This window comes from Taudactylus pleione, unplaced genomic scaffold, assembly GCF_031769625.1.
Source record: "Taudactylus pleione unplaced genomic scaffold, aTauple2 ptg000053l, whole genome shotgun sequence".
Classification (NCBI taxonomy): Eukaryota; Metazoa; Chordata; class Amphibia; order Anura; family Myobatrachidae; genus Taudactylus; species Taudactylus pleione.
In genome coordinates, this window is record NW_028284455.1 from 4425847 (window position 1) to 4441831 (window position 15985).

The 15985-nt window shown below is 42.6% G+C and overlaps 1 pseudogene; it reads right to left on the reverse strand.

Moving 5' to 3' along the window:
* Positions 1-4678: 4678 nt before the first annotated feature.
* On the reverse strand, positions 4679-9805 carry LOC148535256 (uncharacterized; annotated as a pseudogene).
* Between the last annotated feature and the right edge of the window lie 6180 nt (positions 9806-15985).

Sequence of the window (15985 nt, forward strand, 5' to 3'; positions counted from 1 at the left end):
GAGGTATCATTAAAATACAAACTGACTGTGTGCTTTAAGCAGCATGCTTGCAGCAATGTCGGCACTGCTGTGCCACTTGGAACTTGTACAACATGTCTCTAATCAGTACACAGCAATAAGTGCCTTCAGTGTGGCTCTGTAAAAGTGGTATGTGGCACTCACACACTGATGGCATGTCTTAGAATTTAGTAGTGGGGTCTGAGCAGTGGTGCATAAAACTTTCGCTGAACTACAAGTCTTAGCCCAGAAAGGTTCATTTACTTGCAGTGTACAAGTCTCCCAGAGGAGTAGGTTGGGAGGAATGCTGCCTTGCAAGGATTGTAACCAAGTGTCCTGCATTTAACTTTGCACAATGGGATTTATTCATAGTGCAGAGAAAAGCCATTTTTTGCATATAAATCTTTATATGTATTTTAATAAAATGAACAATAAACAATATAGTTTGTGGTTTTCATTAAATTATCCCCACCCCCACAGCATTTAGTTGCACTTTCTTTTTGGGCTTTACTGAATTGGTTTGGGCTTGTTTTGGGCTTGTTTCACACTCATCAGCTGCTTGTTTTTCATTTCAGAGTTGTCAACACTGGCCCCAATATGCTCCTGCTTTTTACTTCTTCTTTAGGTGAACTTAAATCCACTTTCATCCAATTTAATTTGCAAAGTGAGTGCCAGGTAGTCAGCGTTTGGGGGATTAGCGACATGTTGTACAAGCTCCTAGTGACACAGCAGTGCCGATATTGCCGCAAGAGTGCGGCATAAAATGCACAGTCACTTTGTAATCCAGAAACACCTCTTTCTGGGCTGAGACTTGTAGTTCATTGATGGTTTTATATACCACTGCTCAGACCCCACTACTGAATTCTAAGACATGCCATCACTGTTTGAGCACTGCACACAACTTTCTACAGTGCCGCAGTGAGGGCACTTACTGATGTGTACCAATTAGCTACATGTTGTATATGCTTCTAGTAGCACAGCAGTACTGTCAATGCTGCAAGTGTGCGGCATAAAATGCACAGTTTGTAATCCAGAGATACCTTTTTCTGGGCTACGATTTGTAGTTCAGTGATGGTTTTATACACCACTGCTCAGATCCCACTACTAAATTCTAAGAAATGCTATCACTGTGTGAGCACTGCACAGAACTTTCTACAGTGCCGCAGTGAGGGCACTTACTGCTGTGTACCGATTAGTGACATGTTGTACAATCTCCTAGTGGCACAGCAGTGCCGACATTGCTGCAAGTGTGCGGCATAAAACTTACAGTCAGTTTGTAATCCAGAGCCACCTCTTTCTGGGATGACCTTGTAGTTCAGTTATGGTTTTATACACCGCTGGTGAGACCCCACTACTAATTTCTAAGGCATGCCACCACTGTCTACAGTGGTGAGGTCACCGGCACTTCCTGATGTGTACTGATTAGCTACATGTTGTGCAAACTCCTAGTGGCACAGCAGTTCTCCTAGTGGCTGAGGGATGGTATCCTAACAATGGTCACCATAACTCTCCTTTTCATGGCACAAGTACTGAAATGGCAAGGGCAGACCTTGAGCTGACTGCTTAAATGGCTAACAAAATGTTCTTTATTATGTTAATGACAGGCTCTTGCTTGCTTTGGGGGAAGGGACCTAGAGGTCACACCATGTTTGTAATGTGACACACCACCTGCTCAATCAGTACAGTAGCCCGCCCCCTCTACAACCACCACCATTTACTCTTAAAGAATACCATTATATAATAAATGAAGAGTATTTTTTTTCTTTGTTGTGTATCCTGTCAGGAATTGCAGCTAGCACTAAATGATAAATAAACAAACCCTCTAATATTATGCACTGTATGTGTCCACTTACAATCATATTCATTGTATAAAACACTATAGAGCAAGCCACACACACACTATTCATTGACACATACTGTAGTCTCACCCGCAGCACAACTCACAACACAGGCACTTGCCACAAGTGTGCTGCAGATAATGCACATTCAGTTTTCAGTTTGTAATCTAAAGACACCTATATCTTTGCTGACACTTGCAGCTCTGTGATTTTTTTTATTGAGTGTCCTTCAAACCCCACTATTCATTTTTGAGGCTTGCCATAACTGTGTGAGCACCGCACACCACTTCTACACTGCCGCAGTGACCGGCACTTACTGCTGTGTACCATTTAGCAACATGTTGTACAAGCTCCTAGTGGCACAGCAGTGTTGACATTGCCGCAAGTGTGCAGCATAAAAAGCACAGTCAGTTTGTAATCCAGAGACACCTCTTTCTGGGTTGAGATTTGTACAGTAGTTCAGTGATGATTTCTTACAGCGCTGCTAAAACCCCACTACTAATTTCTAAGGCATGCCAGCACTGTGTGAGTGCCGCACATGACTGCCGAAAATAGCCTGCAATGCAGAATTACTCTAGTACTGTATACCGTATTAAATACACTGTTTACAGTACTGTATGTGACACTGTTTACTGTACAGTATGTGATTGGCCCACCTATCAGGGCTTACTGTTCTGTTGAATTCTGTAGTGCCATATCCATCCACTGCGGTATTATTCACACTGTACTGTAGTTTTAATCAGTGGAGCACTGGCCACCCAGCGGTGAAGCTGTCTATTGCATGCTGTGGACATTGTCAAGTCTGAATGCACCTTACCGCACCATGCCGTGCTATTATCATGCCATGACTTAGAAGCCTGTATGGTGCGCTATGAGCAAAGATGTAGCAGGACACATCTGTATTTGGATCGATTGGAGGATAGGTATGTCTGGACATATATGTATTTCAGTGTGACACATCCCACTCATAAAATGCATGTAAATGCACTTTATATAACATACATCTTATATGTTCTCAACACATATGTGTCCACTTGTAAATCAGCCCCAATGTCTGTTATTTAAGTATACAAATATGTAATTGAATGAAAAAAACAAAACAAGTCTGCTGTACAATATATTGCAAGTCTGTTTATTTCCTAATCCAAGTCAATGACTTACAATGTGGAATGATTTTTTAAATAAATATTTCAATAGGCAGCATATGAATGGCTTTCTCAGAAAACATGCATAAAAAAATAAGTATGTCAAACTCAAAACGAAAATGGTTCTTTTCAAATGTAGTTCCTCTTTCTAAAAAGATTATATAATTTTAAAAGAAGGAAGTGATATCAGATTTTTATAGTGTGTATTTTGTTGTTTCTGTAGCTAAGTGGTTTTATTTTTATAGTGCGCACGTTTCTTTGTTTCTCTAGCTAAGTGGTTTCATTTACAGTAACTTAAAAAGTACTGGTGATCCCTTTTAGCCAATAAATTGAAAGGGAAGTACGGTAAATAAGTTAAGTAAAATTGAGCTGCAAAGTTTAACATTTTAAACATATTAACACATATTTTTGTAGACAGGTCTTTTATAAGTTTATAATAAAAGAGAATTTACAACCCAGATATTGATGCCACAAACACTGTATCTAAACATTTCTCCAACACAAGTGCTGGGATGACCCAGAGCTGTACCTGTCAAATTGCTATGATAAGCAAAAAAAGTCAAGACAAAAAATGCAAACAATCTGACCACAGGAAATTGTAGGCAGACAGACAAATCTTATCCATCTGCTCCAGGGCACTTGATGTTTTCAAAGGAAAGTACTGTAAGCGCAAAAGTTGTAAAAAAACAAGATGATACTTGAATGATCAGAATTGTTTTGAAGCTTAAATTGTTTTGTGTACTGTATTTTCTACATTCTCTGCTTGGCTTCTTTTTTAGATTATTTGTTACAGTATGTAGGCTAAACTGTACATTTTTTTTTCAAATGGAGTAATGAAATAAATCATACTGTTACAGCACTGATACATGGTATTAAGTACACAAAATGGCTAACAGCAGTTCTAAAATTCTAAAGTGATGTTTATAGATTTTTGGGAGATGTCTCATACCTTCTAAAGAGTAGAAGTGGAGAAGTTACCCATAGGAACCAATCAATGTATTCCTATTATTGATTTATCTGGAAAATGCTATAAAATGATAGGTAGAAACTGAATGGTTGCTATGGGAAACATCTGAACTTGTCCTCTTTGGAAGGTTTCTACTGAATACATCTCCAGCCTCATTTTCACTTCGGCATTTAGTGGTCTCTTCATGTAGCAGTGAAAAGCCCTTTAACAGGGCTTTTCAATGTTTCCTCCTATTCATAAAGGGGGTTACTGTGGAGAAAACACTAGTTTGCAGGAATCTATGACCTGCAAACTGGATTTGTTCTAGGGAACAGGATTGCCACCTAGCAACAGCAGATGGGTTAGGCAGCAAGCCTCCCAAAAATGCTGAGGCAGAGGAAAGTGAAAGATTTTTCACTTCCCCTGTCTGTGAATATTGTGGCGCTCGTGCCTGAGCCGCAAATTTAGATTTCTTTAGAAGGTCGCTGGTGACAATCCTGTCCCCAGAGTGTAATGGTGTGAGAGAAGGTAAACCTGTATACCTGATACCTTATGCCTTTGTTTGACCTTTTGACCTTAGTTTGAAAGGGAAAAAAGGATGAAACCGTAAATGCTTCACAACAAGAACAATTTTTATTAAACTGTAACTGATGATTTTCTGGAAGGAAAAAATGGTTTGAACAGTGGATTCTGAACTGGACAGGAAACAGCTATTCCAAACTTAGGCCAGAAATATTGTCCAGAGTACCGGGTTACTTCTGTTCTTTATTGGTGGTTGCTTGAGGCTTCTTTGGGTCCCTTGCTGTGCCTTAAAGATGAGAGAGAGGTAAGGTTAATAGACATCAAGTGAGAGTCTCCAGAGGAAACAACAGACATAGCAAAGGAGAGTAAGAAAAAGGGAGGGTAGGGTGGGAGCTGTTGCTATGTGACAATCCTGTTCCCTAGAACAAATCCAGTTTGCAGGTCATAGATTCCTGCAAACTAGTGTTTTGTTCTTCGGGAGGCTTGCCACCTAGCAACAGCAGGTGGGTATACTACCACATAACTGGTGGTTGCTCTGAGATACTCGATCTTTTGTAGATTGGTTGGTCTCCAATAGTGCTTTGCAAAGGTATGGGCCAAGGCCCACCTTGCTGCTGGCATGATCGAGTGTAGGGACATGCCCTTAGCTGCTGCTCTTGTTGCAGCTGCTCCCCTTAAGAAATGGCTTTTGAAGTGGTCAATGTCTATCCCAGCTTCCCTCATGGATGTCACAATCCATCCTCTAATAGTAGAGGATGTTGCTGGGTGAAATGGTTTCCTGCAAGTGATGAATAGCTGTGTGATATTGTCCCTTATTGGTGCTGTGAGGGCCAAGTAAGATGATAAGCATGAAGCCACGCACAGATTAGGCACTAAAGTGTCATGTATCAAATCAAATTCTACTATTGGGCTATTGAACGAAGACGCCTTTATATGACCTTTAAGAATGATATGGTACCCTGTAGGAGTCCGTGATATCCATGGGTCTGAGGTATGTATAAGGGTTAATTCAGCCCCTCTGGCTGCTATCGCTAAAGCCAACAAGGATGCCAACTTGTGGGATAACAGGGTAATGTTGTTCTCTGTCTCCCAAGAGTCTAGGGCAGAGAGGAAGGGTTTGATATCCCAGGTATGGGAGTACTTAAGGGGTATCTGCCTCTCCAGCCCATACAACCTAACAGACAAAGGTAAAATTTATTATCTGTTAGGTATGGGATCATGAACCATATGACTTTATGGTGGCCGATGCTAGGCCTAATTGGTATTTAGAGGCTAAGATGTCTAAGGCTAAATGTAGTAGAGAGGATTGGCCTGAAAAAGACCCTTGGGACTGCCAGAGGTCAAATTCTTTTATTATCGTTGCATACCTGGCTCTAGTTCGGGGTCTTAAGGATGAATTGATTAGGGGTTTTATGGGTGATGTTAGGGCTGGATCTGTTAGCAACCTTGTAATATTGCCATCCACATGCACTGGGGAAGTGGTTCCAGAATGTCTGGAGTTCCCTGGAAACAGTCATTGGATAACCCCAGGGGAATTTTGGGTCCTATGCGTAATTGGCTGATCAGCAGGAACCATGTCCTGGATGGCCATTCCAGATATACTACCACAATACTGGGTACTCGCTCCTCCCTGATTTTCTGTAGGACTGTCAAGAGGAGGGCAGGTCTGTCTAAGGGAAAGACATCACATCCATTCTCCATACCCCTTTTGTCCATATTCTGAATACGAAACGTGGAACTTGGGTGTTCGTGGGGCTGGCGAAGAGGTCTATTTCTAGGTTTCTGAATGTTTGGAGTATTTTTAAGAAGACCTGGTTTGTCAATGCTCCAGATGCCAGGGAGATTCTTTCTCGGGATAGTGAGTCTGTGAGTTCATTGAGCTCTCCTGGGATGTAAGTTGCCAGTAAAATGATGTCCATTTGGACTGCCCAATCCCAGATCTCTAATGCTTCTTTGCATAGGGACAGTGATTTGGTATCCCTTATTCTGTTTATGTATGACACCGCAGTCGTATTGTCCAGGCATAGCTGGATACAGACCCTTCTTGTGTGTTTGGGAACTAGGGCTTTTAGAGCCAGTTTTGCTGTGTGTGGTTCTAGTATGTTTATGAAGAGACTGGATTCTTGGGGTGACCAGGTGCCCCTGACTGCTTTCTCTTGAGAGAAGCCTCCCCAACCCATTAGTGATGCATCTGTAGTGATCATCATGTGGGGTGTTGGGTCTAAGAGTGGGTGAGGAGGAGGTACAGGGAGACTGTTCCACTTGGACAGATCTATTTTTACTCTTCTGGAGAGGAAAATGGTGTCCGTCCAGGAATAGTGGGCATGAAGCAGAGATCTTAGGAGCGTTTGTAGCTCTCTGCATGACAAAGGCACATGTCTGAAACCAGGGGACATAGCAATCATTTTCCCAATAATCCTTGCTAAGGGATAATCTGCACTTCTGTCCTTTGTATGTACTCTTTTGTATCTAGCCTTTTTTCTAGAGGGACTGCCAGGGAAAAAGAATGGGTATCTAGATCAAAACCGAGAAATGTTATGTTCCGGGTCGGAGCTAACACTGACTTTTGAGTGTTTATTATGAATCCCAGGTCTGTTAGTAGGGAAAGGGTTGAGTCTTTGTGTCTCAGTAGGGTGTCATGGTCTGAGTGTACCAGTAGTATGTCGTCTAGGTAAATGATACATTGAATGCTTTGCTGACCTAAGCGGGACACTACAGCTTTCATGACCCATGTAAAGGTGTAGGGAGTGGAAGAGAGGCCAAACACCATAACTGTCCATTGGAATAAGGTGTCTCTCCAAAAAAATATGAGGAGACGCCTGTGATTCAGATGAACTGATATGGAATGGAAAGCTTCTTTCAGGTCTATCTTTACGCAGAAGCAGTCCTTTGTGAGGAGGTAATGAATGTCTGGAGTACCTTCCATGCAAAAGTGTTTTGGTTTCAAATATTGATTTAAAGCTTTGACATTTAATACTGGTCTTATAGAGCTGTCTTGCTTTATTATGGGAAATAAGTGGCTGATCCAGCCTATTGCCATCAGGTCTGCCAGTTCTATCTTTCCCTGTTGGAGGGCTGTAGTCAGTACCTCGTCTAGCTGCGGACTGCAATTCCTTGGATGAGAAATATGACCCGCTTGGTGTGGAAAACAAATTAGAAGGAGGTTTAACCCTGAACAGATTGTTTTCAGCAACCACTTGTCTGTGGTAATCTTTTGCCACTCTAGATATGATTGTTTGAGAGTTTTGTGGAGAGAAGGGAAAGTGGGTGAACTTACCATAGTTACGGCCTCTCTTGGCATTGTTCCAAGTGTTAGAGTACGATCCTCTTGGGGCATTGTTGGATCAGTGCATGAAGTCTCCTCTCTGGGCTCTTCTTGTGCCTTGGAAGTCTCAGGTCAAACCTGTGGCTCACGAAGCCCAACCCCCTTGAAGAAAGGGCCTCTTGAAGGGCTCATTTACTTCTTTGAGGTCTGAAAAGGACTTCCTTGCCTTATGTCTTATTTTAACCTCCTCTATAAACTGAGAGCCGAAGAGGTCTGCGTCAGTAAGGTTAGGGAATTCTAATGAGTTAGGTGCTAGGTCTGCGAGTCCTGCTCCATTAAGCCATCTGGACCTGCGGGTGTTTGTGATATAATTGAATGTCTGGCCTATTATGAGTGTTGCTCTGCTAATGGCCTTAAGAAGGGCAAGCTTGGACACCACCAGAGATGCAAGCAGAAAATCAGAGACAAATACAAGTGCACAATCTAACTATGCTGAACCTAATAATAATACTGCTAAATTGCATCCAAGAGGTTCTTAGCATAATGATGGCCATAATTATGGGCCTGCCCACCATAACCAGGTGACCGCCATCAGACAGGTCCCTAACACTACTGTGGAACAAATATAGGGCACAGAACCCTCCAGGCCAGCCCAGCAGAACCACCCTAGTGTGAGATTTAAAGTGAGGGTTAAAAGAATAATAAGGAAACGCCTATGTGTTAGGTCCTACATAAGTAGGAGGTTATAATTAAAAGTGTACTGTATAAAGTGCTACATATATAAAAAACAAATGAAAGAAGGGGAAAAAGTGTACATTATGATGCCATGAAACAGTCCAGCCACACTAGCCCAGAGAGCCCCGCACCCCAATACCAGTCCCAAAACTGACACACAGCATATATATATATATAGTAGGTCTTACCCTCAGTGTGCCTTGTTAGATGTGCAGTCTTGGAATGCCAGGACTCCTTGCTAATTAAAAACACCCAGGAATAGGTGGGAGGGATGCTAATCAAGGTGGAAGGAGTCTCATCCTTCCAGTGTACATACATACACACAGTACAGAATACATAGGGAGAGGGGCCCTAGATTGCACACCCTAAGCACAATGTGAGGTGTACCTGCTACCAACAGGTAGCACATCACATTGTGTTTAGGGTGTGCAATCTAGGGCCCCTCCCCCTATGTACACCACTAGAGATTCCAGATAGATGCTGGACTCCCCTTCTCTCTCTGCTTTATCTAATACAAAGAGCAGTGGGCTAGCTGCATCGACTATTTTATATTGAATTTTTCTCATGGTACGGTCTGTGGAATCGTTGTGCCTCTTTTCTCCCATTATGGAGGCTAGAGCAGGGTAAGTATTGGGAACGAACAGTGCAGGTACGTCTGGTAGACCCGTGTAGGATTGTAACACTAACTCATCTTCTTTGACAAGTGCTGCTCTAAATTCCAGCTGGTTACATTTTTTGACCTCAGAGTTGGTTTTTAAGGCGCTGTGTGTGGAATATAACTTAGTGGGCGGTATTTTCACTGATAAAGCAACCCTGGCCATCTGAATCTCACTATATTCTACACTTTGGGACAAGGCGAAGGTTCTGGTAGTTTCCTCTGATTCCCAGTCTACAGAGGAAGAGTGGCCATGGTCCCGGCGACTGTCTGTCAGGTGACCCCACATGCTGAGGGTGGGTACCTTTGTGCTGCCGACTACGGGCAGAGGTATCTTGCCAGCTATGGGCAGAGGTGTTGTGCTTGCTGTGAGCACTATCCTGTTGTCTGCTATGGACAATTCCAGGGAATGGGGGAATGACACCTGAACAGGTCTCCCTGGGGCTAAACTTACTTTTATTTTTATTTTTTACCTGTTTTCTTGTGGATTGGTGAGTAACTGAACAGGGAGGTGACTTGTCACAGTGCTGAGGAGATTTTTCTACTTCAGAGTCAGAAGAATCAGAAGTGTCAAAACTTCTGATAGGAAAACGTTTTTTTCTTCCTAATATGAATATCCTCTGAAGAGGAGGAAGTAGAGGGGGAAGCTCTTGCCCTTTTGTATGCTCTTTTCCCCTTATTACTGCCATCCATGGAGGACATTTGCAGTGAGTCTGTCACAGATACAGATATTGTGTCCTCCACACCAGCGCTGACAGAAAAAAATCTAAATTTGCGGCTCAGGCGCACGCCCACGTGACCGCGGGCGTGCGCGCGCCGTGTTATTCACAGGCAGAGGAAGTGAAAATTCTTTCACTTTCCTCTGCTTCAGCGTTTTTCGGGAGGCTTGCTGCCTAACCCACCTGCTGTTGCTAGGTGGCAAGCCTCCCGAAGAACAAATTTGAGATTTTCCAGCGGTGCCCCTGATTAGTCTACACATCACTTTACCATTCAGTAGTATGGGGAGAGTGATTCATAGATTCACGGAAAGCTCAGCTTTCCATTTTGCTTCTAGATATAAAAATTGCCTTCTCAAGATAGCCTAATGAGCCTCCTGAGGGGAGAAGAACAGAGAAGACTCCTGTCTCCAAGCTTTCTCCCTGCTCTCCCCACTCCCATTTACTGTCAACCAGCCAATCAGTGACCAGATATAAATGCTGCATCTGCAGCTGTGTGCTCCAGGATCCTCCTGGACAGACCCTTTGATCTTAACATTGGGACTCCAGGTCGGGGGGGGAGCTGCACAAAATCCATCTCTGCCTGGGAGAAGTCCCGGTGTAATGCTGGTACTTCCTGTGCTGGGCAGGCTGGGAGGAGGCAGCAACACACTGCCAGAGAGAAAATCCTCAATCTCAGCCCAGTATCCAGTGCGGCTGTGTGCTGGTGCATGTGCAGACAGCTCCAGCTAGCGGAAAACCGGATCACTGGAGGTACCACAATTATTCCCAGGATCACGGAAGGGCCAACTTTTCGGATTGATTTGCCGGAAAGGTAAGTGTTCACAAGTTATTACTTTGAACTACTATATATCGCATCGATATGATACAATATTTAGTGATATTTAACACTGTCCATACTGGAATCTATATGAATAGCCCTTCCTACTTAAATATTCTGCATTCTCTAAATTATTAATTGACAATTATTTAGTCGATTTATTTTTTAAGAAAGTACTTTCTTATAGTAATGTCATACTATTATTTTAAGACTAGAATATTGTCAAGCACAGCAAATCAAAGTGGACATCTATAAGAACACAAGGTAATTTTTGCAAATTTTCAAAACAAAGATTTGTGACATTACTTAAGATTAAAGGCATATTTCAATAAACTACATTAGGAGCTTTTCATGTGCTGGGCACGTTTAATGTAATTATCTCCAAAATTAGTTATCCAGGATGTAGAAAGTACAATTCAAAGCACATATATCTCTGTAATAAGCTGTCATCAATATGACAGTTAACAGTAATAAGATTGACTTAATCACCTCTAAAATATACATATAATCACCTTCCATGCACTATTGCAGTCTTCATAGATTTGTATTACTGCAATCCCAGAAATGAAATATTTTAAATGATTTTAGAACTTTTAAGGCAATGAAAACAGCAATACCATATATTTTATTAAAGATGCATTATGTTATAAGAAATCTCTATCTTTTTTCAGGGTACACAATATTTTAATTTTATTATCATCCTTCATTTATATAGTACTTTCATTTTCCACAGAGCTGTACAATCATATGTTTTTATTTATTCACATCTGTGTCTACCTCTGTAATTCCTTACCTTTGGCATCTAAGCATGTACACACCAAAGGTTGGCGGGATGTTTTTGGTCTGTTGAAGGTAACTGAGCCATCTGGGAGAATGTCTGGCAAAACATTTGATTATAATCAATCCCATTTCCTAAGAACTGTGATGTAGCCATGTTAACCATTGCACAGGTTGCTCTTACACCTTACAACTGAAACATGTAACCCCATGCAATCCCTTTTTGCGTGAGTAATGGTGTAGGTGCACATAACTTGACACCTACTTTTGGAGACTCCCTGAACCACCCAGGTATAGCTGAGTCCACTTCATCTAAGGCTACAATGGATATTCTAAGCAATGTTGGTGCCAATGCTCATGTATATTCATAATAGATGGGTACAAGACTATTTCCCACTGATAAAATAAACAAATCAACTATATTCCATCTTCCAATTCACTCTCCAGCACGTCTCTTGGCTTCAGTAATCACATAAGAGGCATCACTTAATTAGTTCCTGGTAGTCCTGATTTGGACTACCACTCTGAGCCTGTGTCAGAGGTGGATGTAGTTACAATCTTTGCACAGTAGAGCAATTCTTTGTAATTGTGCATGTGCAAAAAGTCAGAGAAACCCCTACAGTGCATGCATGCCACTGAGTGTATGCAGAGACCGCTGTTGTGAACAGAGTCACTGGAAATAGAGCAGGTGGCAGACATCCATGGGCGTTTCTATTTGGTATCTGGGAGGTGGCCTGAAGTGAACGCAAAAAGTCTCATGGGCATGTTCTGGGAGTCTCATGGGCGTGTCAGAGAATACAGCTGCATTCTCAGATGTAGAACCACAGCTAAAGAGGCCATGATTAGAAAAATTTCAGAAGGAGACACTGCGCCAGCCATAGGGTGTCGTAAGTGTTTATAGTCATCATGATGGAGCACTGATGATGCTTGAGTTCAGTGGCTGATTTCCACTGTCCACGGACATTGAAAGTGGGTGTCTCAGGGCTTGCAATCTCCGGCACTCACAATTACACAAGGGTGAGACTGGCATTTGTGCATTATCTCAGTTGCGATTCCAAATGAAATTACAGCCAACATTGGCATAACCGTCCACCTCTGATTCAGGCCCTCTGTATCTTAACTGTATCTGCATCTCTTACCTAGGTCATTCCATCAGCCCTGCTCACTCATCGCATTGCACTGATTATCAAATATAGTACTGGTTACTCTTAGGGAAACAACTTGGCTTATGCAGCAGTAATACCCCCAATATTTGAAATATTACAGCTGCCGCTCAGCTTTGGGCTGCATGCGCAGTCAGAAAAACAGCATGGTGCACATGCACTAGCAGAAAAGGACCCAGTGAGTGGTCAGTTGGAAGGCTGGGGACAGTTGGTAGAAACAGAGCTGCAGTTGGTGAGTAGCAGTTGGTCTGAGGAAAGTGCATGGAGGACTGCTGTGACAGCCATATTAATAAGTGGAAACATCAGGGCTGTGAAGACACTTCGAGATTAAAACAAGAGTCAGTGCAGAAAACCTTCACATAAGTTATATGAACTCACCTTTACATGGTTCGAAGATCAAGACTTACACCCATCTTTACTTCTTTGTCTGCAAAAGAGTCTTAGGGGTAAATTTACTAAAGTGAGAGTTTTTAGAAGTTGGGTTATTACCCATAGCAACCAGATTCTACTTAACACTTAACTAGCACCATCTAGAAAATAATAGCTAGAATCTGATTGGTTGCTATGTCAACATCTCCAAATCTAAAAACTCTCACTTTAGTAAATTTACCCCATAAGACGCATGTCCACTACATGAGATAACTGAATGATTGAACGATAATGATATTGTTATCATTCATCATCCCAATTATCGTGCAGTGGATAAGCCGGCAACAACCAGCGTTGCGCTCTCCTGGTGGTCATTGTCGGCATCTGTCATCGCCTGAACATACTGCCCAACCTGATGATATCGTCAGGTTGTGCAGGTTCGGGGATGAGGGAGGGTGCCTGCACTAAACGACATATTGTTCAGTTTGGGAAAATTATCCACTCCACAGTATGATGAACGATTGGACGATTACAATGTTGTTATCGTTCAATCGTTCATTAATCATGTAATGGATATGCCCCATTACCCTGAAGAGCAGATCATTTGGGTGAGAATATTCCAGCTGTTAAAAATCACTGGGGGAGATGTATGAAGGGGACAGCTAACGAGTGGTAGAGTCTGGACCTGCTTCACACATTATCGAGGCAAATCGGTTCTAGACAATGCCCGCATGTATTAAAATTTGTTTTGTCGAAGTGGAAGAGTGTTAATTCACCTGTTTGGTGAATTGCACTCTCCCTCTTCTGGCTGTATGACCAGTGCATGCATCCTTTCTGCGCAAGTGCCGGTAGTTTTCTCCCAATGGCACCCGGGGCTTTGTTAAAAAAAAATAATTTGTATGCACAAACCCTGTCTATTAGATCCGACAGCCAGGGACAGTTCTGTGGTGCCACAATGACAGCTGCCCCTGTCAAAATCGATCGTGCCATTGACTGTCCATTTGCTTGCACATTGGTGCACTATCTTGAAGATAGCAGCGCTGATTATGACAGGGGTGCTATGCACCACCGTCATTTCAAACACATCTCCACTAGTACATAGGGGAGAAGCGGTATCAGCACACATAACGTGCGGCCATTAAACACCATAACGACGGTTAATACATCTACCCCACTGTCTGCTAATCACACATGTGTTATACTTTTGTGTCAGGACTGTATTTCTATGCTAGCCAACATACAAAGGCCTCATGACTGGCCACAACTTCTATTTATAAAGAACTAAGCTATAACCCTGTTACCTTGCAAGGTCTCTGTTTACTGTTACTATTACAGATCTGCCCAGCTATTTTGTTGCTCATGGCGTGGCGTGAGTCAAGCCATGGAGTTGTGGTGTGGCGTGCAGACCTCTGAGTCGCGCCATGGACTTGTGGTATACCGTGGTATTCTTCAATGAAGGATATGCTACGGCATGTAATACAGTGCTTAACCGCTGGGTGGCGAGTGCTCCACTGTTGTAATTTGCACTGAATGCCTTGTACTGAATGCCATACTGTTAAACTTACAGTAAATTGGATGGATATCACATTCACAGCATTTGCTTGTTCGCACAACCAATATTTCACATAATGTACATACAGTACATAACTGTACCGTACAGTAAGATCTTATAACATGATGAAAATCACTGCACATACAGTATTGTACATACGGTGCAGTAAGTGAACAGTAGAGAAGTTGCCCGAGTTGTTATCACGGTATAACCGATACTGTAGATTAATGAGATGCACGCACAGCTTTCACTGAGATGGGATGAATTACAGTATGACAATTTTTTTTTAATTGAAAACAGCAGCGGGAGGAGTGCACAAGGATGAGGCCACTCTGTGCGGTTCACTGTAGCTGTCGTGTGGGCTAGTGGTTAGGTGATCACTTTGGTAGAATTATGGCCCGGCTTCGATCCCTGGAAGAGAATATACCATACCGTATACTGTATATTTTTTTATTGGCACTGTCTGCTCTGGACACTATAGTGAAACTACTTTAGTAGTGTTGTACTGTAATACTGTAGTGTTTAAAAGGCTGCTTAAAAGTAAGACATTACAAACTGATTGTGTGTTTAAATAGTGCAAAACTTTCGTCAATGTCTGCGCTGTGGTGGCTGTCTGCTTTGAGGGCTCTGTATTTCAAACTGTGCGCCTAAACTACAAAACGCAAACATGCGACACCGTAGATGCGGTCTCAGCCTTGCACACTATAGTGACGTCTCTTGGACTGTGTCTGAGAGTGGTTTCTACCTGTGAGAGAGCTCTCTGTGTTCAAAGCTGATTGTGCGTTTGAAGCGCAAAATAGCATTTCATCTCAAACTTATGACTATTGTGATGCTGTTACAACCTTGCAGTCAGCTCTGCCCTAGTTTACTGAAAAATGCTACGAATAGTGACCATTGCCAAGGACACCATCCCCCGTCTGCTAGGACAACTAGTGTGCTGCTATGAATGTGCCTGTACTGTATATTAAAAACTGATGGTGCCGTTGAATTTTGCACCACACAATAGTGATTTCATAACTGCAGAAACTGGTAGTGAATGAACTGTATAGAATGAGAGACAGAGCTCTGTATCACAAACTGTGCCTAAACCGCAAAACGCAAACATGCGACAACGCAGATGCGGTCTCGGCCTTACACACTATAGCGGCATCTCTTGGACTGTATCTGAGAGTGGTTTCTGTCTGTGAGAGAGCTCTCTGTGTTCAAATCTGACTGTGCGTTTGAAGCGCAAAATAGCGTTGCGTCGCAAACTTATGACAATTGTGATACTGTTCCAACCTTGCACACTAAGTACGGTAGTAGTGGGATCTGTATGAGAGAGAACTCTCTGTATTACACGGTTGGCACTATGGTGGCTGTCAGCCATCTGCGATGGATTAGGAATGGAGGGGGTACAATGGGATCTGTGGCGCCAAGCCATACGCCATGTAGTGCTATGCCATGGTGTATGGAAAATCATCACTGAGCATGCACAGTTGGCTGTAT